Below are 19,873 nucleotides of genomic sequence, written 5' to 3' on the forward strand. Positions count from 1 at the left end.
TTTCCTCGGCGTACATGGCTCACGACCGATCAGCTCCGCTAGAAGAACTACAACATCTGATGAACACCATAACAGCAAAGAAAGCCAACCTGCTGATAGGTTGCGACGCAAATGCAAGGCATACGCTTTGGGGCAGCTCCGAAATCAACGAAAGAGGTGAGTCATTCTTTGATTTTATTATTACTTCAAATCTATCGGTGTGTAACAGGAGCAGCGCACCAACCTTTCATTTCCCCTGCTCGGAGAACTGTGACGGTTGGGAGGAGGTCCTTGATATCACCCTAATAACCGACAACGGGATTCTTGGGGTGGAGGACTGGAGAGTGTCTGACCAGAGATCATTCTCTGACCACAGTTGGATACTCTTCAGTCTAGATCTCGCCGCAGAGGTCTCTAAGCCCTTTAGAGACCCCAGGAGGATCGACTGGAGAAAGTTTGGTCAGGTAATTAAGATCAAACTCTCCGGTGCGCAAATTGGTAGGATTGGCACGACAGACGAACTGGAGTCAAAGGTCGGCCCTCTGGAGAAGGCATTTGATCATCATCATCATCATCAACGGCGCAACAACCGGTATCCGGTCTAGGCCTGCCTTAATAAGGAACTCCAGACATCCCGGTTTTGCGCCGAGGTCCACCAATTCGATATCCCTAAAAGCTGTCTGGCGTCCTGGCCTACGCCATCGCTCCATCTTAGGCAGGGTCTGCCTCGTCTTCTTTTCCTACCATAGATATTGCCCTTATAGACTTTCCGGGTGGGATCATTTTCATCCATACGGATTAAGTGACCCGCCCACCGTAACCTATTGAGCCGGATTTTATCCACAACCGGACGGTCATGGTATCGCTCATAGATTTCGTCATTGTGTAGGCTACGGAATCGTCCATCCTCATGTAGGGGGCCAAAAATTCTTCGGAGGATTCTCCTCTCGAACGCGGCCAAGAGTTCGCAATTTTTCTTGCTAAGAACCCAAGTTTCCGAGGAATACATGAGGACTGGCAAGATCATAGTCTTGTACAGTAAGAGCTTTGACCCTATGGTGAGACGTTTCGAGCGGAACAGTCTTTGTAAGCTGAAGTAGGCTCTGTTGGCTGACAACAACCGTGCGCGGATTTCATCATCGTAGTTGTTATCGGTTGTGATTTTCGACCCTAGATAGGAGAAATTGTCAACGGTCTCAAAGTTGTATTCCCCTATCCTTATTCTTGTTCGTGTTTGTGTTTGACCAGGCATTTGATACCGCCTTCAAAGTCTCGTGCCCTGCTAAGTTCAGCAAAAAGACCCTGCCACCGTGGTGGAACGAAGACCTCTCTAGTCTCAGGAAGCTAACCAGAGAAATCTTCAACATCTGCCATAGGCAAAAATACTGGCAGCCATACAAGAACTGCCTAAAGAAATACAAGTCGGCCATCAGGACCGCCAAGAGGCGGTCTTGGCGAGACTATTGTCAGAACATCGAAAGCACCAGCGAATCCGCGAGGCTCAGCAAGATTTTGTCGAAAGAACATAAGAGTCCATCCTTCCTTAAAAAGTCGGAAGGCTCCTGGACGGAATCTTCTAGTGAAACCTTGGAACTGCTGGTTCAAACGCACTTTCCCTCCAGCGAGGAGGACTGTGAATCAGAACCTCGCTTGGAAGGTTTGCGGCAACCCCAGCTGTGCGAGACTGTCAAATCGGTAATTACCGAGGATAGGATCGGCTGGGCTATAAACAGCTTCTCCGCATACAAATCTCCAGGCCCAGATGGCATAATGCCAGTCATGCTACAGAAGCAGCAGGAAAGGGTTGTACCGTGGCTTGTTGAGATTTACCGGAGCTGCATCACTTCAGGATACGTACCGCAGTCCTGGAGGCGCGCACGGGTGGTTTTCATACCGAAAGCGGGCAGGCGTGGTCATGAGTCCGCGAAGGACTTTCGGCCAATCAGCCTGACCTCTTTCGTGCTGAAGACCCTAGAGCGCGTCCTGAACATTCACTTAAGGACGATTATGGAGAGAACGCTTTTCTCTAAATCCCAGCATGCCTGTGTGTATGGTGGGGGAGAAGCTACAGCTTCTGAGCACTCAGGCCGTGTTGGCCCATTGTACTCGCCCCAGCATGCCTACCTCGAAGGAAAATCCACAGGAACCGCCCTCCACGAGGTAATTGGCACGGTTAAGCGGTCGCTGCAATATAAGCAGTATACCCTTGCTGCCTTCTTGGATATAGAAGGAGCTTTCAACAATGTCAGTACCAACGCCATCAAGGAAACCTTGACCGATATTGGATTGGAGGGGTATTTCACGCATTGGATTATATCCATGCTGAGTACCAGGATAATCCAGTCCGATCTGGGAGGCAACCATTTCACCAGAGCTGTTAACAGAGGCACGCCCCAGGGTGGTGCCATCTCACCGGTGCTCTGGTTAATAGTAATGGACAAAATTTTACGTACATTGGACAGCAGCGGGGTGAAGGTGGTGGCGTATGCCGACGACTTGGTGAAATTAGTATCAGGGATGTTTCTGTCCATTCTGAGCGACATCATGGAAGGAGCGTTACGAAAGGTGTGCCTGTGGGTCGCAAGATGCGGACTCAGCCTAAACCCAACCAAAACGCAACTGATGCTATTCACCACCAAGCCAAGGATACCTGAATTCCATCTACCACGGCTGAATGAACAAAGATTGGTTCTTTCCTCTAATGTAAAGTATCTGGGTGTAATCCTGGATCCTAAGCTAAATTGGAGGTTGAACATAGAACTGAGGGTTAAGAATGCCTGTATAGCCTTCTATGCCTGTAAGAGAACCTTTGGAAAGAAATGGGGTCTCCGGCCGAGGATGGTTCTCTGGATGTACACCCTTGTAGTGCGTCCGATCCTGACGTACGGCTCTATTGTATGGTGGCAGGCTTTGAAGAAGAAATACAATAGAACGAAGCTTAATAGGATTCAAAGAACCGCGTGCGCAGGTGCTACGGGGGCTCTGCAGTCTTGCCCGGCAGATGCTCTCAATGTACTCCTGCATCTCCTCCCCCTTGACCTCCACATCAAATATGTTGCAGCGTGCAGTGCCGTCAGACTACGTGAGCCCGGATGCTGGGCAGCGAAGTCCTACGACCCCAGGAACATCCTAGGTGAAATACCTCGAGAAATCTGGGCATCCCCCACGGACTATGTCACACGCAAGCTGAACTTCACGAGAAACTTTGCTGTGGACCTACCAACCAGGGCAAAGTGGAAGACTGGCGGCGTGTTGCAAGACTATGACACGATATTCTTTACGGACGGATCAATGATGACCTATGGAGTCGGTGCGGGAGTTTTCTCGAATACACACGGTGTATCCAAGTCGTATGGTCTCCCAGGTTTCACCAGTATATTCCAGGCGGAAGTACTGGCGATATTGGAAGTCTGTCGATGGCTGGAGCGTGATTCGAGCCCCAAGCGTAACATAGCCAATCTGACCAACACCCGAGCGGCCATCAAGGCCTTGTACTCAACGACGACATCTTCTCGGCTGGTGGGGCAGTGCAGAGACGCGCACAACCATCTGGGCGGCACGCACAAGGTCACTCTCCTCTGGGTTCCCAGGCATAGGAACATAGAGGGGAATGAGCGTGCTGACGGATTGGCCAGGCAAGGCTCTGCTCTTAGCAGTCCCTTGGCGAATACAGTCGGTGTTCCGCTGGCGGCTGTCGGGGGCAAGTTTACTCGCACTACCTAACAGCCGCGGGCCTGAGATGGCGAACGCTTACAAGCTGTGCCAAATCAAGGAGAATTTGGCCAGCTTATAACATAGCCCGAACACGAGAGCTCCTGTGCCAGACGCGTGCAAATGCATTCAAGATTACGGCGGTCTGCACGGGGCACTGGTCCATAGGGGACCATGCCGCTAGGCTCGGTTTACCCTACAACTCGCATTGCCGAAGCTGCGGAGAAAGAAGGGAAACCCTCATGCACTTTCTTTGCGATTGCCCAGCTCTGGCTCGTGTCAGGCTGCGGACACTGGGTAAACCATTCATTGGGGACCTCAGTGAGATTTCTAACTCCAGGGTCGGAGAGCTGCTTTCCTTCGTGAATGCTACGGGCTGGCTCTGAAGATCCGAGCCGGCTGGACTCTGCTTCCCTGTTCCTATAACAACAGTCATGGTCTTAGGAGTTTGTGGCATCAAAACGGCGCACCAAAGCGCTAATTGGGCTCCTCGCAGCGGCCACTGATACCTACCTACCAACCTGCATTGCACTGGTAAATGAGGTCGGTACAAACCAGTCTCAATCCCTGCAGAGCTTGCCGGGACCTGCCTTCACAAACTATTTGGGAGCCGTATGTAGACGTGTTGATAATTTATTAACCATACCGAAATTACGGCAACACAACTTAGGGAATACCTCCGTTATGTGTATATAGACATGAAGAAGACAAACCTTATAAAAAACAATGACATTCCCAGGAGCCAGTTTGGTCGAGGCGAAAATTAACAACGTCCTTATCCACACAAAAATAGCACAAGATGAGAAGTGTTAAATTGTTTGGTGTCGGACACTGGAGGTCATACACTTAAAATAATTGCAGACGATTTTTAAACAGCATCCGTCGGATGTGCGCTGACCTTCCAAGTTTGAAAGTTAGGCTTCATTGTCGACCTAACAATCTCAGTACCTCGTTTGTTAGAGGGATAGCCTGCCGGGTAAATGAGCTCTTCATCCACAATCACCGCCAGATCATCTTTCTCTACACTCCAAATGATGAACTACGGTTGGATTAGGGACATTTCGGCTACACTAGTTAGTTAATTTATTTTAGTGGGCGGAGTCGTGGCTCCAAGCCCTCAGAACTTTGTTATACCCTTTGCACTATCCCCGGAGATCGCCTATTCATCGGCCTCTCGCCGACGGAGTTTGCAGGCTTTGGCGAATCTGAGAACATTCTCCAGAGACAGAGAATGTGCAGACTCTTTCTTGAAAAAAAAAGACTATACCAAGGTATCTTCACCTGAGGTCTGAAGAAGACGAGCAATTGCATACAAAGTGCAGGGCGTCTCGTCCTCCTCCACACATTAGCTGCATATAGTCGAGACCACCACACCGATTTTTTCCAAGAGGTAGTTTAAGGTGCAGTGTCTCTATAAAAGCCCTACCAGGGTCTTCAAGTCCGGCTTTTTAAGGGACCAAAAAAATGCCGATCTCGGGTTCCTTCACAAAGATTTTCGACTGTCGACAGAAATTCAAATTTCTCCATTCGACTACGTGAAGGAGGAGAGGGGAGCGAGGAGAGAGTAGAGAGGAGAGAGGAGAGAGAAGAGAGGGAAGAGGAGAGAGGAGAGAGGAGAGGGGAGAGAGGAGAGAGGAGAGAGGAGAGAGGAGAGAGGAGAGAGGAGAGAGGAGAGAGGAGAGAGGAGAGAGGAGAGAGGAGAGAGGAGAGAGGAGAGAGGAGAGAGGAGAGAGGAGAGAGGAGAGAGGAGAGAGGAGAGAGGAGAGAGGAGAGAGGAGAGAGGAGAGAGGAGAGAGGAGAGAGGAGAGAGGAGAGAGGAGAGGGGAGCGAGGAGAGAGGAGAGAGGAGAGAGGAGAGAGGAGAGAGGAGAGAGGAGAGAGGAGAGAGGAGAGAGGAGAGAGGAGAGAGGAGAGAGGAGAGAGGAGAGAGGAGAGAGGAGAGAGGAGAGGAGGAGAGAGGAGAGAGGAGATAGGAGAGAGGAGAGAGGAGAGAGGAGAGAGGAGAGAGGAGAGAGGAGAGAGGAGAGAGGAGAGAGGAGAGAGGAGAGAGGAGAGAGGAGAGAGGAGAGAGGAGAGAGGAGAGAGGAGAGAGGAGAGAGGAGAGAGGAGAGAGGAGAGAGGAGAGAGGAGAGAGGAGAGAGGAGAGAGGAGAGAGGAGAGAGGAGAGAGGAGAGAGGAGAGAGGAGAGAGGAGAGAGGAGAGAGGAGAGAGGAGAGAGGAGAGAGGAGAGAGGAGAGAGGAGAGAGGAGAGAGGAGAGAGGAGAGAGGATTTCTTAATTTCTTCCTACAGATTAGGCTTGCCAATAGATGGTCGGATTCCAAAACCTGGTTTTGGCTCACCACTATAGATCCGGAGCCTTGGCGAGCCAGTCCATCACTTTACTCAATACCAGCAATGTTTGAATGCCCTGGAACTCACACCAGGAACGCTTCGTTCAGTCGGTCAAGTTTCAGCAGCAACTGATGACAACTCTACTCCAACTGGCTCGATATGCCGTTGCTGTTTAGTGCTGACGATGCTACCCGACTGTCGGAACAGATTCGAACGTTGCGACCCCTCCATTTTTGCCGCAAACATTCTTCTGCTGCCAATGAAATGGTATGTATATCCACCTGGAATATGGTCGTGTCAATTTTCCGAGGGGTCGGGCCAGTCCCATAATCGGATTTCCCGAGAACACCCCTGCGCCCGATCCGTCTTCCACGACTGACGCATCGGGGAAGATACTACTTCTTCTCTTTCGATGATTACGACAGAATATGTCTTTTCCAAGACGAATCTGATCGCCGGGCATCAGAGCCACCTTTTGTTTGCCAAGAAATTTCCAAATTAACGCATGATCGTAAGATTGGTCGCCTTTCCACCTTTCCACTTGCCAATACTATCAAGCCTATCTGCGTCATTAGCTACTTTTGCCGCCATATGGGTTGGGGGTAAATTTAGAATAGCTTCGAGTGCCGCGATCTGCCTACTACTCATTGCTCCGGTATTACTTCGGCAACCGAGCCTTTGAGTCTCCGTCAATAGCTTCCTACTGTTACCAAAGGTCAGTCTCGCTACCAGACGATGCGTGCATACATCGAAATGAGTTTTATTGTGGGTGTATACATATATCCAATGAATCCATTTAGGTGAAAGTCCTCACGACTTAAATAGAGTAATCGGCAGGATTTCTGCTATTCTTCCTGGATAAGGTCCTTCCACGTTAACTTTGGAGTCGAGGTGTACTCCCAAACATATTGACAGTTTGTACCGGCTGGATTTCCGCCCCTGCTAAGGTGGATAGTGTACGAGTATAGTCGCTCCACCAGACGTTCCTAGTGAACATAACAAGTCTAGTCTTCCTAGTGTTCACCGTGAGTCCATTATGGAAGTACCTATAGTGGATTACACGTAGTGTTGCATTCAGGCGGTCATATACTATGTCCTCAAACTTGCCGATAATTATTACGACTAGATCGTCCAGAAATGCTTTTGCGAAGACCTTTGTGTCCCCCAGGAGCCATAGAAAGGTATCAATAATGGAGGAAAGAGAACCCCTCCCTGTGGGCAACCCCTAAGACACCCTGCCTCAATAGACTTCTATGTGGATCTTTCTCCACTCTAGCATGTAAAAGATGCAACTGACTAACAGCGGATCGATTCCATGCTGTTTTGCCGTGTTACAAATCGCCACGAATGAGTTCTAATTGAAGGCGCCTTCGATGTCCATGAATGCATCTAAGATGTATTTTTTACCGCACATCGCCTTTTCAATTTTTGCCGTTAGCTTGTTGAGAGCGGTCTCCGTAGATTTGCCTTTCTGATAGGCATGTTGCTTGTGAACTACCACCTGGGGGTAAATCTGCTGGTTCGAATATAAACCTGTGCAAGGCCAGCACGGTATATGTTCCGAATGTGCAGATGCAGGGCATCCATTCCCTCTATTACTATTCAAAACTCGGTTGAGGAGCACCCTTGCCATTCTCCTTTGTTTCGCCAAATCCGAGTTGTACCATAGTGTTTTACTCTTCTCTGGCATCATCTTCGAAAGCTTCTTTCATGCTAGTTGTGGTCATCTGGATTGTTTTCTCAATTCCAGCAGTCCAGAAGTGGACCCATGCCCGTTACGAAATCAATGTACCTGTGATCCGAGAGCGTGATATCATCTGGTACTCTCCACTCTCCGACAAGAGCCACAATGTATGGGGATGCCATTTTGATGACGATGACATCTTGCCTGACCACAATGAAGAATGTGGGCTCCCTACCAAAATATAGAATCTGTAGTCTCGATCCTCTTGTGTTAATGCTGGAACTTCCCCAGCATATACGGTGGGCTTTAACATCGCACCCTGCTATTACTCCCATGCCTTTACTTTTGGCATGTTGGATAGCTCTGATGAATGCTCCACTGGGAACTTCCACTACGTCGTAAGGGAAATAAGCAGAGCACCAAAGAATCTCCCTATCTCGTTGTTGGCTTTTTATGGTCAGTTTGATCGTTGTGGTGTCGCCATCCCATAGGTCGTTAACCAAAATAGCGATGAATGTTGCTAGTTTTAGCAAATCTACGGTTTATAATCTACCTAAAGGGACCCGTGTTTTATAAGTTGCCATAATGAGGGAGCTCAGTAAGAGAGATCCCCTAGGAAATTCCTACCCAAAATATGATTCCCGTGCCGCATACGTAAACTCAGAGAACCAGGAGATCCTCAGCATCAGCCAGCCTTTGGAAAAACTGCCCCAAGCGGCGATTAAAGCTTTGCCTTCTGTAGTGATATCTTTCAGGCTGGTGTGGCAGTGCAGGGACGAGCTGAACACTCTGCGCAGCACTCTCAAAGACGCCCTACTCTTTCCGGTCATAGGTACATAGAGGGTAATGAGCGGGCTGACAGACTGGCCTGGCTCTGCTACTGACAGCCTCTTGGTGTACTAATTTTACATACCGCTGAGGACTGTTGAGAGCGGAATCTACTCTCACTTCCTAGCAGCGCTGAGGCACCTGCGCCAAATCAAGGAGGATTTGGCCCCCCTATAATAAGACTCCATCAGGATAGCCCTTGTGAAAGGCATATGCAAGTGCAAACAACATTACGGCGGCCGGCATGGTTCACTGGCCAATAGGGTACCATGCCGCCAGATTTGGCATACCCGAAAATTCACATTTCCGAAGCTGCGGAGAAGAGGGAGAAATCTTCAGGCACTCCTTTAGGATTGCCCAGTTCTAACTAGAGTCACGCTAGCCGCGTGGATTCTGCAAGCATTTACATAGTTCAGGACGAGGATACGCGAGGTAGACGAGAGTTCATAGTCACCCTTAGGTAGGCGACTCCATTCACGGTGGAAATGGGCGTGTCATGAATTTTGAAGGAAAGGACGGCAATGTATCTCCTTATCTTTGGCGTGATCCTCATGTTGCCGAGTTTATACTTATTTACTTAAAGAGGTGAGATTACGGCAGTTGAGGAGACGAGTTGGAATCGGTTCGTTGCATACTTGCATACTGTTCGGTCGATGGTGTCATTAGGTTAGCTTTTGGATAGGAGTAGCAGTGGATCAAGTGTGGACTTAAGGATCCGGTTGACGAGTTTTTAATTCGCAGGGGGGCGAGAGAGATGGCTCCTGAGAAAGTTTGATATCGGGATTGCAGCATCATGGCCACTGATGCCGGGGACGGTTTCTAGGAAAGAATATATATTAGCATGAGGATTAACAGTAATGTTACTGATAATGATGAAGTGATCCAGATATGAGTGATAATAACCTTTATAGAAAATTCGAAGGGGTGGAGTGGAGGGTTCCCCATTCTGGTTCGCTTGTGCATTAAACCAAGACTGGTGCCAATCGTTGAGGTCTCAACCTATTACCAGGTACCAAGCTTTATCTTAGGCTCTTGCTCGGGAAACACAAAAGGATTGAATCCTTTGGAAATCGTAGGTATCGAGGTACTGGTCGGGACAATAGACAGCAACAACGAAGGCCAAGGGCCATTCTGTTTCAAAGGAAATGAAAGTAACTTCGAGTGATTTGAAGCTGTTAGATGAGTGGGAAGTATTGATATAAAAGGATTTTTTTGACGATAAGAATGGCTGTACCTCCGCGATGAAGCGAAAATTAAATTGAAAGCGATCAACACGGAAAAGTTTAAAGTTGGGAAAGGGGGTTTCTACTTATAGTGCAACCTTCATGGCAACTTCGAGGAAATCGGGATTAGATACATTGATTGGGTTCAGCGGGTAGGACTGGATGGGAGGTGTGGTCCCCCTTCATACGGTGCCTCCAAATGACACGGACGGACGTATGAAAGCCGAATTGGTAATAGGATGGGTCGATTCGCGTGCTGTTTAAATGGGTGGGGGACGGGAACGTGGTGCCCGCTATTGAGGATTCCTCCTCATCATGATCCTAACGGGGCTGTCTCGGTAGTTCGCAGGTTAGTTTGGCGCCTGCTTCGCTGTTTTGTTGTATCCGCCGGTACCGTGAATCTGGTCACATTTGACGTATCGGTAGGTTGAATGGTCTTGTATTGCAATACCTGCTACCTGAGTGTTCGAAGCGAACAATTGTATGCTAAATGGCTTTAAGATTTTTGATATTTTCTTTGGAGAAAGCTGAGTCAGGTCCATTTGATTATTTATCGTTTTTGCCAAGATTCTGACGAAGAGCTGGTTGATAATGCCAGACGCTTCCTACACCTAAAGTTCATTAGTGAATTCTTGAGCCGAGAATGAAGGTCTCGGAAGGTAAGGCTGGTTGTCTTTTCGGAAGGAAGGATGTAGGTGAAGAACTTATTATTGTTTCCACCAGGCCGTAGGGTAGTCTTCTGGGCTTTGGTAGTGATTTGGTGGGAATTACCTGACTCGTTAATTGGGTAAATGTTAGGAATGTAAGGAATTTTCTGCTTGATTTGTTTAAAGTCATTCAGAGATTCTATTATAATGATTTACCTCCTTGTTTTTAGTCGTTGGCGTTTGTATTACTGGCAGTTGTGTCGTTGCCTGCTTAATCGTCTTTGCCTGGATGGTGGTGTTGATTTTACTGAGACCTATGCACAGGGTGCTTGCTCCATCATTTCTGGTTGATGTTGCTGAGTTTCTGGCGCCGTTTGAGGGTTGGGTACCCTGTCGCCTCAAAAAAGACGATGGTAGTTTGAACCCTCCAGATTAGATCCTCCTGGGACTTGTTTCGTGAGGGCGCCTCATGAGGCGGGAGTTGCTAGTTCCTTCTATATCGCTTTGGGTTCATTTATTATTATCATTTAGAATTTCAGCGGAATTAAATGGCGACTCGGACTCATTGTCAGTTATGACTACTGACTAAGTTTCGTGTTGGAACTTCAGAGGAGGGGGGAATACCGAGGCCCTTTTTACCGGCCTGTACCATGAATGGGTCCACCGCTGAGGACGGACTCCTTCTGTCTACTACAAGACATTACACTACCTATTATTACACTATCAGGATCCCTCGGAGTAAGCTATAGGCTCTGCGCCCTTGCTCTTGTTGGAAGTCCTAAGAGGAAAAATAGATACACATAAAGAATTTGTCAACACAATCCAGCTGCCTCGGTACTGGGGTATGGACTGGTAGTTAGCATTCGAGAACACCTAGAATAGTTAACAAGCAATAGGAATGACTTTCACCGTACCCCTTCGATAGCAGCTATTCAAGTCTGCAGGCTGTTGGGCGATCTAGAATTTTTTCCTCCGTTCTCTTTTTTTTCTCCTCGTTCTCTTCCCTCGAAAGGTTCTTTTTTATGGGATTTCATCTCCAACCTTCCAATAAATTATCGGTTCCAATCAAGGGTATCTTGTATTTATATCGACCCACTAGTTTGTTTGGATTTGAATAATAAACCCCCAATAATTGCTGAACAAGCTAGCGATAATACCACACATAAATGGAGAAGAAGGTATTGTGAATGGGAACCATGGGTGGCGAATTCTAGAGGAGACCCAACTGTCACTTCATTCTTGGGACTCATAACGTATATACCCCGTCACTCATAGGCAACACTTCTTTATGCTCAATATTAAGTGCATCACATAAAACTAAATGTTACGTTGTCAAAGCTTAGACTTTCATGTACTCTATCGCCGCGTTATGAGGCTGAAATCCTTGCAAACGAAAGCCGAAACAAAGATATCCTTCCACAACAAAAGCTAATAGAATTCCCGCAGCGCTAGCTCCACTTATTTCTTCAAGTCCTTGTTCGCGGCCCATTTTATTTTAGCTCAAAAGACTCGAATTTTATCGCGTCGCCATGTTACGCGCGTCCGATCCGTTTTCCGCGACTAACCCATCAGTGAAGATAATTACGCCTGTAATTTAAAAAGACTCATGGCCATTTATCGGCCATTCTTCTCTTTTGATGATTACGACGGAGTATGTCTTTTCGAAGACGAATCTGATTGCCGTTCATCAGAGCCACCTGATGTTTGCCAGGAAATTTCCAAATGGACGCATGACCGTATGATTGGCCGCCTCTCCACCTGCCAATAGTATCAAGCCTATATGCGTCGTTAACTATTTTCACCTCCAAATGGATTAGGGATAAATTTAGAATAGCTTCTAGTGCCGCGATCATTCAATAGCTTCCTACTGTTACCAAAGTTCAGTCTCGCCACCAGACGATGCATGCATATATCGAAATGAGTTTTATTATGGGTGTATACATATATCCAATGAATCCGTTGTGGCGAAAGTTCCCAGGTCTTAAATATCGAGGCCAAGCAGCGCCACAGCAATCTGCGGAATTTCTGATACTGTTGCTGGATATGGTGTTTCCACGTTAACTTGGCGTCGCACCACCCCGACCAGAAGCAACCTCCGACAAAGTTTCGGCTCACCAATATTCCGCAAAATTTTTGCAAATGTCGCGGTGGCACTGACTGCTTTTAGGCATGCATATTCTAGGGGTTCCCTAAACCTCAATTTGGTGTCAAATCTCACCCCCAAGTCGGTTTCGCGTCCGTCAAGGTCAGCACGGCTGTTTCTAGCCAGGACTTTACCGCCCTTTCTGTTTCCGTCACGTAGACCTCCACATCTTCTGGGTGTTTTGCTGTAAAAACCACAGCTGGGTCATCAGCAGAGCCAAGAATTATAGTCCCTTCTGGGATGGGAGGAGCAAGCACCCCATTATACATGATATTCCACAACGGGGGACCAAGTACCGATCCCTGTGGTACCCCGGCTGTAATAATGTACTCTTTGGGACCTCATTCGTCCTGTACCAGGGAGTCCTCTCTGAGAGGCAGTTTTCCACCAAATTTGCTTAATACCCGGAGGCACCTATGTCAGTCAACTCCCCTTGAATTGACATCCAGCGTCAAAATGCCACAGCAGCCGTCAGAATTCAGTGCGGTTTTTGCCATGCGAATTGTGTCCACACATCGGAAACCAAACTGGCCTCCGATAAACCATTACTGGCTTTGCCTCCTTGTCCAGAAACAATTGGATTACCTACTAAGGAACAATCGCCTTCTGGGCATAGTAGCGTCGTATGCTTCCGTCACCTATTGGGTCATTTGAGTGGCTTTTTCTCTAGCCATACCATTTTGGGATATGTCGGGTTTGAGCGTCGCGGAAAACGTGTTGTCCTCAAAGGTTTTCGCTGTCTAACCGAGCATACCACTCGACATTCTGCGAGAACTCTTTTTCGAACCCGATTCGCCCATAATTTCCATGCAATGACATGGCAAGCGACTCTACTGACTGAGGTAAGCCACCGCAGTCAGGGTTCACTATAGACCCCAGAACCATTCCACAGAAAGTGTACGAGGCCTCAACATTCGCCAGTACCACTCTCCGCTCCCGCTCCCGCTTCAGCGATACCTACTCTCTAAGGCGACACATAACCCAGCCTACTTTTACTCTCCCTGCTGCCAACAGTTTGAGTGTGCCTCCACCGATAGACTCTTGAAGTCCAATGAGGTGGAACTCCTTTTGGAAAGTCTCACGAACCTTCTCCTTTGTGCTAACCTTATCTATATCCTTGGAGACTATTGATATCTGCGGTCTACTAGTCCTGATTTCGGCTTCCTATTCCGAAGACTTTTCAATTTGCTCAAGAACTTATCCACCATTACATCCTTGAACTTCTTGAGCCCCAGCATAAGATCTCCTTTCTGAGACCGTCTAATGCAACTAACATTATCTCCTAAATTGATAAGTTCGGGGTTTGCCTTGACCTTTCCCCACACTTAGAGATGATAAGAACCTCCGACCGTATCCTCCTTATGTATCACTTTTTACGAGGAGCAACCTTCCTCCAGGCTTCCACATCCTCTTTAGAGGGTTGACACCCCCTCACCGGAGTTGCGGTTACAAGAGATACACCAGCAGCTTGAGCACTCCTCCTTACTTGCTCTACTTTTTTGGGAGTTATACCTTTTTTTTCTCTTAGGGGATTGAGTTGACTCGTTCAACCGTTTGCCATGCCTCCTCCCCGGTTTTTCCTTTTCCAAGTATTTTATGGACGTCACTTGTGTTGCCTGGCTTAGTTTTCGCCGATGCCTTCACTCCTCTTTCATTCTGAGCCTTGCCGTTCGCCAACCTTACGCCTCGAATCATGGGCTTTATAACTTGAAGGATATTCCGGCGTTCCTAGATAAATTCGCAAAGCGGGGTGCATCACCGGAGGACGACCTGCTGGCGTCTAACCAGAAGGCAGTAACCGTTGAGGACAATACATTCTGTGCCTGTGACTTGTGGAAGTCCACTGAAGTCCTGCTGAAGAGCTGGAACCAGAAGGCCACATATGTTCTAAGTAAAATTGCGCAGAATGACGGAGCCACTGTCAACGAGCGGAAGGAAAATGGGCATAGTACTATCCCAGACGAAGTACCTCAGGAAATCTGGGCATTCCCAACAGACTAAGCCACACACAAGTCGAACTTTACGTGAAGATTTGCGCTGGGCTTTAGAACCAGAGCAGACTGGAAGACCGGTGACGTGTTGCAAGGCTGGTCTTCTTCATCGACGGATCAAAAGTGGTCTGTGGAGTTGAAGCAGGAGTTTTCTCGGATGCACACTGTGTATCCCAGTGGCACGATCTCCAAGAATTCAACAGTGAATTCCAACGAAGGAACTGACGATACAGAAAGCCTGTCGATGGCTTAAACAAAGCCTTAATGGCCAAGCGTGAACGTGCCAGGGTTCAATTCGGTGCTGGAGGTAGGCGGTATATAGAATTAAAATTCGTCAGCGGATTGACCGACAAAGGATGTGGATTTCTTCACTGAGGTCTCCGCCGAAAGGTCTTTTTGAATTTGATATCGTCGAGGATATCATTGGGAAGAGAGATGAGGTTACGGTTCGTTGCATACTTTCTGAATTACTTCACTGTACTGGCGAAATGTTCGGTCGATGGTGTCGTTGGGTATCATGCTTTTGGATAAGAGCCGGAGTGAATTAAGTCTGGACTTAAGGACCAGTTAAGGAGTTTTCAATTCGCCTTGTGGTAATGCGGAACGGATGATGGGGCGGGAGAGATGGCTCTCTTAGAAAGTTTGATATCGAGGATTACAGCATCGTGGCCACTGTTGCCGGGAGCAATTTCTAGGAAAGGACTTATATATTAGGATGGGAATTAACAGTAATATTACTGCTAATGATGAAGTGATCCTGATATGAGTAATAACAACCTTTATAGAAGATGCCAAGGGCTGGACTAAATTAGGACGGGTTTGTATTTGGATAAGCGTGTTTTGAGAGAACAGTGGAGTCTTTCCCCAATTCTCGTTCGACTGTGCATCCAACCAAGATTAGTGGCTGGCGTTGAGGTTTCCACCTATTTTGAGGCACCAGGGTTTACTTGACACTCTTAGTTGAGAGACATAGAAGGATGGAATTCGTTGGAAATCGTGGGTATTGAGGGACTGGTCGGGACAATAGACGACAGCAACGAAGGCCGAGGATAGGGAGGATTGGGTTTCAAAGGAAATGAGAGTAACTTCCAGTGATTTCAAGCTGGAAAATGGGAAGAAAGTATTGGTATAGTAAGAATTTTTCGGCGATAAGGATGGCTGTACCAGCATCGATGGAGCGAGGATTGAATTGTAGACAATTAACACGGAAAAGGTTAATTTTGGGAATGCTGGGTTTATACTTATAGTGCAATTTGGTCTCGCATAGGAGCGGTTAGGCCGAAAATAGAGTTGACGATCCGAACGTCAAGGGTCGTTGTTCCTTGGTGCGTTTCTTCGGCGTTAACTACGCCTTTTAACATATAGACATTCCCTTCCGCATTTCGTTTTTCCGCGTTTTATAAATATTAAGGTTGCACTTCTGAAAGTATGCACGGCTTGGCATAGAGTTCTGATATGATAAGTAATATTCATCAAGAAAGCAGGAAAAGAGAGAGGTTGAAGATGTGAGCGAATAGAATATCGAGACTCGCTGAAGATCAATGCTTACCTATTAGCAGAGCGTCGGCGAACCAGAATGTATACGTTGAGAGAAGACAAATGACAAACGACAGAAGACCGAGGATAGAGGACAAAAGACGGAAAATCGGGGACAGAGGACGGAAGACAGTGAACAGACGATAGAAAATAGAAGGCAGAGGGCAGAGGACAGTTACACTTGAGGCAGCGGTAGGTTAAGTGGAAGAACAATCGTATGCTCAATGGCTTTAAGATTTTTGATATTTTCTTCGGAGAATATCAGGTAACAGCCAAAGGTCCATTCAGCTTAACATTATTTTTGCTGAAATGTCAGAAAAGACTCCAGTAAATAGACTAACGCAAATATTGCTGTGTGTTAACAATGGAAGCGACAAATGGTTGCCCTCAAGGAGGTGTGTTACCGCCACTTCTGTGGAGTATTTAAATCGACTCCCACAGCACAGAGCATGGAAAGAGTTATTGGGAGAACTGAATCCAGTTTTCGCAATGCCTTTTGATTATCGGATCCCCATACATTTGTTTGGTGGAAGATATGAAGCTATCTTGAAACGAAGAGAAAACTGGGACGGACCAGAAAAACACGGGTCAGGATATAGTGACGTCTTCTACACCAGTGGATCAAAAACAGAACAGGGTTCAGGAGGAGAAGTCTACCTTTACCCTTTGGCACAATATGCAACGGTTTTTCAGGCAGAAATGTATGCAATTCTAAGAGTAGCAACCTGGATGATTTACGAGTGGTTGAAGGTCAGACGCATCGCAATCTGTAGCGGTAGTCAAGCTGCATTGAGGGCATGGAGTTATCCACTTAAAAAATTGTTCAGGAAGGCAGAAATCGATTGAACTTTGTTGCTAGATTCAATACGGCGGAACTAGTGTGGGTACTCGGTCATTGTGGTGTAGAAGGAAATGAAATTTCACACGCTTTAGCAAAAGAGGGTTCAGCTTCACCAACTGGGGTGTCAGAAGCATTGACTAACGCTGCTTTCAAAAACTGGGAACAAGCTTCCCATAATTAAAAGCGGCTGAGTCTTAATGCTGCTGAACCCACCAGTCAGAAGCAACCAAATATACGGCAAAGTTTATCCTACCGAAAAACAGAAAGACTAGCAGAAGGATTGTGAATATTCTGACTGGCCATAATTTATTAGTTGGGCACATATTCAGAATAGGAATTCTCCAAGAAGATACGTGTCCCTCCTGTAATGAGGAGGTGGAAACCACAGAACATTTTCTATGTGAGTGTCCCGCCTATGGACGCATCAGACATCAGACAGAATTGTGGTGCTGACCTTCTACAACTGCAGCGGGAACGGGAAATTCCAAGATAAAAAACGAATCTGGGATATTTCGTTAAACGGAATGGACCACTAAGGCCTGAGTGCTCAGAGGTTTTGCCTCTTCCTCACCTCAAACAATCACACAAACATACACCTGACTCATTCATTGGGTAAATGTCGGGAAGAGCGCGAGAAATGTTCCGCTTGATCCTCCTGGTTGATTGACGGGGGAATTTTCCGACCTACCTCCTTGTTTTTAGTCGCTGGTTGTTGTGTTTTTGGCAATTGTGTCGTTGCCTGCTTGATCGCCTTTGCTTGGATGGTAGTTGCTTTTGAGCAAGCCTGTGCTGCCTGCTTTGGTGCTGTTGCATTTGCTGAGACTTCTTCTTACTCCAGCATTTCTGGTTGATGTTGCTAAGTTTCTTACGTTGTTTGATGGTTAGGTCCCGTTTTTAACAGTCGCTTCAAAAAAGATGATGGTAGTTTGAAGCCTCCGTATTAGGTCCTCCAGGGGCTTGTTTCATGAGAGCTCCTCATGAAGTTCGAGCCATTCATTTAGAATCTCACTGGAATCCTGTGGCGACTCGAATTTATTGTCTTTTGGGACCACTAACTCCGAACCATGTTCGGAGTCTACTACCTCAAGGAGGGGGGGGGGGGGGGATACCGTGGCCTATTTTGCCGTTCACTACCTCGAATGCGTTCATTGTTCAAGACGAATTCATTCTGCCGGCTGTCTTCTTAACGTTCACTTTTCCTGGGCGACTAGACATTAATACTTCGTATTCAAGTTACACCAACTACACTACCAGGATTCTGCGGAATGGGCTATGGGCTCTGCGCCATAGTCCTTGCTGGAAGTCCTTTGAGGAAAAATTGACACACTTAAAGAATTTGTCAATTTGAATTGGGAAGTTCCCAACTTAGTCACCACTCTTGATGTGAGGCATGGAGTGGTACTTGCCATTGTGGGACCCCCTCCCCCCCCTCCTGATTACCCCTTCGATAGCACCTATTCAAGTCTGCAAGTTGCTGGTCGATCTAGAATCTTTCTCTTCGCCTCTCTGTTTTTCTCCCTCGTTCTTTTCCCTCTAAAATTTTCTTTTTATGGGATTTCATCTCTAATCCAGAAATTATCGCTTCCGATCAAGGATATCTTGTATTTAGATTTGAATAATAAACCCCCACTAATTGCTGAATAAGCTAGCGATAATACCACACATAAATGGAGAAGAAGGTATTGTGAATGGGAACCATATGTGGTGAATTCTAGAGGAGACCCAACTGTCACTTCATTCTTGGGACTCACAACGTATATACCCCGTCACCCATAGGTAAAACTTCTTTATCCTCAATATTAAGTGCATCACATAAAACTAAATGTTACGTTGTCAAAGCTTAGACTTTCATGTACTCTATCGCCGCGTTATGAGGCTGAAATCCTTGCAAGCGAAAGCCGAAACAAAGATCTCCTTCCACAACAAAAGCTAATAGAATTCCCGCAGCGCTAGCTCCACTTATTCCTTCAAGTCCTTGTTCGCGGCCCATTTTATTTTAGCTCAAAAGACTCGAATTTTATCGCGTCGCCATGTTACGCTGCTTTAATAAGCTGCAACGTGACGGAGCGCTCGTAGCCTTTCTGCAAAAAAAAAAATGAGCCAACATAAACCCAAAACTCTTTGGAGTCTATCATAAAAGTCCTTTGCTCCTCTGCGGCTCGATTGCAAGCCAGAGTAGTGCAGGAAACTCCACGAGTCGAAATAAAACCGAATAGACCAAGCCATGCAAAAAATCTGCTAGAATACAGAATAATCTCTTTCAGATAGTCTTGCTGCGAGTTTTATCTTTGGCCAAACTCAAGCAGGGATTCTCCGTTGGCTGGCAATGAGCGGCTTTCTTTTGCGTTGCTTTCATATTAAATTTCATTAAAACTACACTATCGTGGCCACCACTATCCTCCAGTGAAATATAAATATAATTCTTGAAATATTTGGGTCGTCGCCCGGTTGGCGCAATCCATGTTAGCCGAAGTGACGCCAGCTGATGCTCGAAATAAAGGGATAACGCGAAAAAAAGACTCAGATGAATATCTGAAATCTATGGAGCTCATCTGCGTTTATGCGTCCATTGTGTGTGCACACTCAGCAGAAAAAACTGGATCGCGAACGGCGTAAAATTCTTTTATTGTCAACAGAATATTTCGGGGTAAATGAAACGAGTCCCATTTCGCTTGTCAACGGATATTATGAGTTATTGCCTGATGCGCTCGTCCCCAGGACTACGCGCAAGGAGCAGGGCGGCCAGGACTTTCATGACTCCCACTAATAAGCAGCCAAGTACGCCATTCAAGGATATATCACGAAAATTAAACCGAAATTGGCCTAATTGTGGGACCTTTGTTAGATCACTGGGGCATAAAACACGCGAAACAACGCCCGCAAGTCGCTGCCATGCAAGTGCATATTCATTTTAGTGAAATTAATTTCACGAGCATGTACTTAACGGCGTACACATAAC

Source organism: Hermetia illucens, chromosome 4, assembly GCF_905115235.1.
Source record: "Hermetia illucens chromosome 4, iHerIll2.2.curated.20191125, whole genome shotgun sequence".
Taxonomy (NCBI): Eukaryota; Metazoa; Arthropoda; class Insecta; order Diptera; family Stratiomyidae; genus Hermetia; species Hermetia illucens.